The 6,000-nt window shown below is 45.2% G+C and overlaps 1 protein-coding gene across 2 annotated transcripts in view; it reads right to left on the reverse strand.

The window, feature by feature from the left end:
• Positions 1–5,274, reverse strand: part of KLHL5 (kelch like family member 5) — an 88,717-nt gene extending 83,443 nt beyond the window's left edge. The window contains exon 1 of one of the 2 annotated variants that reach the window (XM_059924143.1): positions 4,951–5,274. The gene's annotated coding sequence lies outside the window, so the exon portion shown is untranslated. Of the gene's footprint in view, positions 1–3,380; positions 3,442–4,950 lie in introns of those variants that run through there. The other variant, XM_059924142.1, reaches the window with a different exon arrangement.
• Positions 5,275–6,000: the final 726 nt, after the last annotated feature.

Here is a 6,000-nt window from a genome sequence, read left to right on the forward strand (position 1 = left end):
AGCACTGCATTAGCATCAAAAGTAGGTGACTTAATAAGAGTTAGACAATTCAGTAGTCTGTACCTTGGGAGAGGGAGAAGGGATGGCTAAAAGGATTACAATGGAGATGGCATTTGCCAGTGTTCAGGGAGGGGATATTGTTGCCACAAGTCAGCTCCAGTTCTACCTTCTTATCCTGATTATTCTAATCAGCCTATCCCAGGAGATTTGCAAGCTGATGTTAATTATGTAGCAGAACTTTCACCAGCATCACAGATTTCTTTCATCCTAAGCTATTAGAACTGCCTCCTTTATTACAAAGTTGTCAATTACCCTAACTTGTTATATTGATATTTTAGGGCCAACTCTATTATTTTCAAATTCTGATAGTGGTTAACTTAAGAACTAACCAAGATGTGGCACTTAGAAAAAAAGTAGTTCTTTTGGAATTGCTAAAGGCTCTAGTTAGTTTCCTTTAAGCGTATGAACTCTTAGGTTAAACACACCCATTTAACAGCAGAGTAGAGAAAACCAGTCAACAGAGAAAAAGAGGAATGAAGTGTATGTGCAGAGAGAGACACTGACAAGAGATCACATAGACCTGGAGGGGGCAAGCAGCCCAGCTCCTAACTTTCTGTTATTGATGCCAGTTGCCTCTGAGACTCAGCTGCACTTCTTGCCCTTGGATTCTTTGACATAAAGCTATATCCCTTTTCTAACAAAACACTCTTTTTGCTTAAATTAGTTTAAATAATTTTCTATAACTTGTCACCAAATAATCCCTAAGACCAAAAAAGATGGTTAGAGGCAAAGTGTAACGATGTATATATACATAATCAGGTTTTATCATATTGAAAGATTCTGTTAATTTTTTTTTTTAATGTTGTTTTAAAGAGAAAGGGAAAGAGAGAGAATTCAATTATAGTTATTTTCTGTTGGGGTATAAACTTCCCATTCATCTTTTTATCCTCATGGTATCTAACATCCTGCCTCATACACACCACATTTAACAAATGTTTATTGAATGGACATATAATTAAAAAATAATGAAATCCACTTGGCCAAACAGTTTGTCTAATTGGGAGTTTTCAAAAGCATTTCAGTTCCAATTAATAAAATACGTTCTTTAAATTCTCATTAGCATAATTCTATGATTATATATATATATACACAAAGAAATGCTGTTTTCTATTCTCTAAATGGAATACTGAAAAACATAATCTGGATTTGATTTATTCAGATTTTGTATTAACTTGCGGTACTATAAAGTCTGCTTAGATTGTTCTTAAGACTATTCCCGTTCTCCTCCTTCTGGGCACGAGATAGAATTGCAGTTCTCCACCTCCTTGAAGTTGGGTTGCAGTCATATGACTTGTTTGGCCAATGAAATGGCAGTAGAAGTTACTGTGTCACTTTCATGTAGAGCCTTTAAGAGCCAATGTGCAATTTATCACATCTTCTCCCCTCCCTAACAAATGTGGAAGCAGGTGTTGAGATAGAGCCTCTGACAACCTGGAGCTCTAAATGATTACTGGAACAGAGCTCTCCTGCTGACCCTAACTGGACATGTAGCCTGACTGAGCAACAAACCTTTGTTGTTTTAAACCACTAAGATGTGAGGGCTTTTGTTACCACATCATTATTTACCCTACCTGATATACTCTGCAAACCCCTCTCATTGTCTTCAGAATGGTAACGTTTTGTACAGCATTGCATCATTTATAGAATACTTTCTTATAGAAGTATCGCTCATTATCCAAACTCTCAAAATCCAAACACAACTGGATGGAGTCAAATAAATTTTTGGACTAATCCCTCATTCTCTCAACCCCTCACTACTTGCTATCTGAAACTCAGAGACCAAATATATTTGGATAGGATGATATTCCTTGTTGTTCAAACTCTTGCCATCTACACTCAAGAACAGAAAAAATTTGGACAGTAAAGGATTCCTGATACATTATTTCATTTGTGCCCTTAAAGCTGTTTTTCTACTACCCAGTACCTACTAGACTCTCAACATCTACTGAATGAATTGTGTGCTGTCATCATTCTAATCTTACAAATAAGGAAACAGATTCAGAGAGGTTCATAAACTTACTGGAAACAACCCTGCACATTAGTAGCACAATCCCAGATTTTCCAGCTCCAAACCCCTTTCCATTATGTACCATGCTTTCCAAGAAGATCTCTTACAGCTACAGAATTCTAGGATTTGATAGTAATAGTACCAACAGTGTTTAGGATAAAAAGTAAATGTTAATGACCTACTTACATCCAAGAATAATAAAAGTCAACCTTTAAGGAGTTCTGCTTGCCTAAACCTAGTTTAAATCAAGACCCTGAGTACCCTGAAGCACAGAACAGGAAAAAGTTCTCGAGACCATTTGGCAATTTGCAGAACAACAAGGAACTATAAAAGAACTCCGGGGAAGAGTAGCCTTTTCCTTTGATATATAGTATTTTAAAATTGTGACTTTTAGGGACTTCCCTGGAGGTCCAGTGGTCAAGACTCTGCACGTCCAACACAGGGGTCGAGGGTTCGATCCCTGGTCTGGGAACTAAGATCCCACATGCCGCACAGCCAAAAAAAAAAAATTCTGACTTTTAGATTATCTTCAGTTTGGCTCTTAATAAACTGGCTAACCTCAAACCCTTTGCTCTCTACTTCTTATCAAACCTCAGCTGTAAGAAATATTCACAAAGAATCACCTGAAGGGGGCTTCCCTGGGGGCGTAGTGGTTAAGAATCCGCCTGCCAACACAGGTGACAGGGGTTCGAGTCCTGGTCCAGGAAGATCCCACATGCTGCGGAGCAACTAAGCCCATGCGCCACAACTACTGAGCCTGCACTCTAGAGCTCACGAGCCACAACTACTGAGCCCGTGCACCATAACTACTGAAGCTCACATGCCTAGAGCCGGTGCTCCGCAACAAGAGAAGCCACCACAGTGAGAAGCCCGCGCACCGCATCGAAGACTAGCCCCCGCTCGCCGCAACTGGAGAACGCCCAGGCACAGCAACGAAGACCCAACGCAGCCAAAAATAACTAAATTAAAAAAAAAAAAAAAAAAAAGAATCACCTGAAGGATAGGCAATCCACCCATTTCTACAGGTTCAGTGGTTCTCAATTTGTGTTCCATAGTCAAATAATTTTGGAAAAGGTCACACAATACATCCCCCTTTAAGACAGTAAACTTGAACATTAGCCAAGAAATTGAGGGGGAAAAAAAACTATTGAAATTTGTCTAACCCAGTTATCTCAAACTTATTTGAGCTCAGAATCTTATTTTAAGAAATAAACTACTAATTTCTGATGCCTAAGAACACAGTTTGGGAAATACTGTCCTAGGTAATTCTAAACTTTATGAATGGATCAAGTTAAGCCTTCAGAGAACTCACCTTTAGAGTCTTACCATTGTCCTATACTGAAGAACACGGTTATCCAAAATTCATCAGTTTCTGTAGGGATATTTTAAAGCTGTTGTCAACTGCATCACAACAATCTTCCTTTTTATTAGGGCCCATGAGAAAATGTTCCTCTCAGGCCTCATTACTAGAAAATGTCGTGCTTATGCAGGAGAACTGGTTTGTTTTTATCTTGGAATTAGAAACACACTGAAACTTATTTTATTCCACTCTCTCTCTCTTTTTTCCGCCTGGCTGCTAGGGAAGCCCAGAGCCAAAACTGTGACTCACCTCTAGTACGGGATCTTATGCACTTGGTATTATCTTACCCTTGACTTTGTAGTCTTTTTTTCCCCTGCTCTGCCTCAGTTTTTCTCATTTAGTTTTGTTTTACCCTACAATACCATATGGACACTAAGTTGCTTCAAATCATTTTTGAAACTATCTATTGTATATACTAAGTCCTATTTTCTTACAATTTCATATTGATACCTCCCTACCTGTCCCATTACCCCAAAATATCAGTGTCACCTTTGTGTAAAAGTATCCACATAGTTATGACAAGCCAATAGAACATACACATTCACAATATAATCAAATTCGCCACGCTTAAACCAGAAGAAAAGTTACTACTGGGTTTTCAGCGGTCTAATACCAAAAAGACTTATTAAACTCTTTTCTAAACGTAAGGACAACTACCATTTATTGGGTACCAGTAACTGCTAGGCACTTAACACACAACAGTTACATTTTATTATTTTTTTTTAAAGAAAGCAAGGACATTAGCATATACGTGATCCCTGGAAAGATGCACAAGAAACTGGTAATATTGGTGGGTTGGGCGAGAGACTTTGTGTATCTCTTTTGTACCGTTTGAATTTTATGAATCTATCAATTACTCAAAAATTTTTTTAAAAACGGAATGATAATAAAGACGTCAGAAATGCTTTACTCTTTGATTCAGTAAACTTTCTTCGTCAGCTTTTGATCCCTGCGTATGCACTGAAACGCCTAAATGAAAAAGTTTCAACCAGACACGCCGGTTTTTATTGAAATAAAGTCTCTTTCTGATTCTCCACACTCCGGGGATGAGGCAATTATATACTTAAAAACTTAGATTATGATCGCCTGCGGGTAACAATGGGAAAAAAAAAGTGGAAATAAGGTTTCCACTTTGTTTTACTGGTAGAAGAGTACGGGGAGGAAGCACTGATTCTGGACAGCAGCCCACGCCGCAGTCGGCCTGCCACAAACGCCGCGTCCAGAACTTTGCACAACTCGAGGGCGGCCCAGACGCAGCTCCGGACTCTCTGCTGCGCGGCGGGAGACCGGGCCGGGGTTCGAGCTCCGGGCGCGGCTCGGGGAAGTCCCCGCCTGGCCCACCCCTCCGGACCGAGACGCCCCGGGGCCGCCTCCCCGAGGGCCCGGCCGGAGTCTGGCCGCCGCGGCCGGGCGGGAGGCTCGCGCGGGGGCGGGAGGCTCGCGCGGAGACGGGAGCGGGCCTCGGCGCGCGGCCGGCCCGCTGCGGCCCCATCCCCGACGCCGAAGAGGAAGTCGCACTTACCGCGTCGGGCTCTGGAGGCGCCCGGGGGTCACGGCGGGGCGGGGCGGCCAGGCGGGAGGAGGAGGGAAGGCGGGGGACGGGGGCCGGCGGGCCGAGGAGAGGGATGCTCGGCCCCTCGAGCGCCCCCAGCTCCTTCCCGGCAGCCTCACCCCCGGCGCCGGCCGGCCCGGAGCGAGCCACTCCGCCTCCGTCAGGCCGCACCAGGCCAGTGGGGAGAGAAATTCGTCTGGCAGCCCCGAAGGGGGGGCGAGCGAGCCGGCGGGTGGGGGTCGGGGGCCGGCTCGCCCGTCAGTCCGGGCGCGGCGTGAGCGGCTGCCCGCCCCGCCCCCTCCAGCCAGGCCCCGCCCCCTCCAGCCAGGCTCCGCCCCCTCTTCACTGGCCCCCTCGCCCCGAGAGACCGCCGCCGTCACCCGGTTGGCGGTTTCCCTTGCCCCCGGAGTGGTGCGCGCCGACGGCCTGGGCCCGGGGAGGGAGAGGAGAAGGGGGAGGGGCGGGGAGTAGAGGGGAGGCAAGGGCGCAGGCTGCGGGGAGGGGAGCTTGTGGGGGAGGGGTACGTCAGGCTGGGTGGGGCTCTGGGCGGAGGGGGCGGGGCGCGGAGGACCTGACAAAGATTCTGGTTGTTCCCCGCCCCTTGAAACTGGGATAAGGGGGAATTCCTGGGGGTGGAAGTTTAGGAAGAGGTCCCTCTGCAGGGCTGGAAGCCGATCGGAGAGCTGGCCTGTGTTTTTTTGATTCCTTGGAGAACAGGACTGTATTGTCCTAGAGCTTTGGGGGAACTCACCAAGAGTTGCCTCTCTTCTCCAGCCCCTGCAACCCGTCCCCTCGCAACACTCGGATAATTATTGTGCTCCAGGTAGTGAGTTTGTGGGTATTGTGACATAGCAGTTATGATCCTCAACTCTGTGGCCATAATCATTGGTTTCCAATGGTGGGATAATAAGAATTCCTCAAAAGTTGGTTCCTTATCCATTTCTCTAGCCTATGTATGTTAATGTATATATATGATAGATGCTGAGAATGTCAATGACTAGTTTATTCAGCGCCTATATG

This window comes from Balaenoptera ricei, chromosome 5 (assembly GCF_028023285.1).
Source record: "Balaenoptera ricei isolate mBalRic1 chromosome 5, mBalRic1.hap2, whole genome shotgun sequence".
NCBI lineage: Eukaryota > Metazoa > Chordata > Mammalia > Artiodactyla > Balaenopteridae > Balaenoptera > Balaenoptera ricei.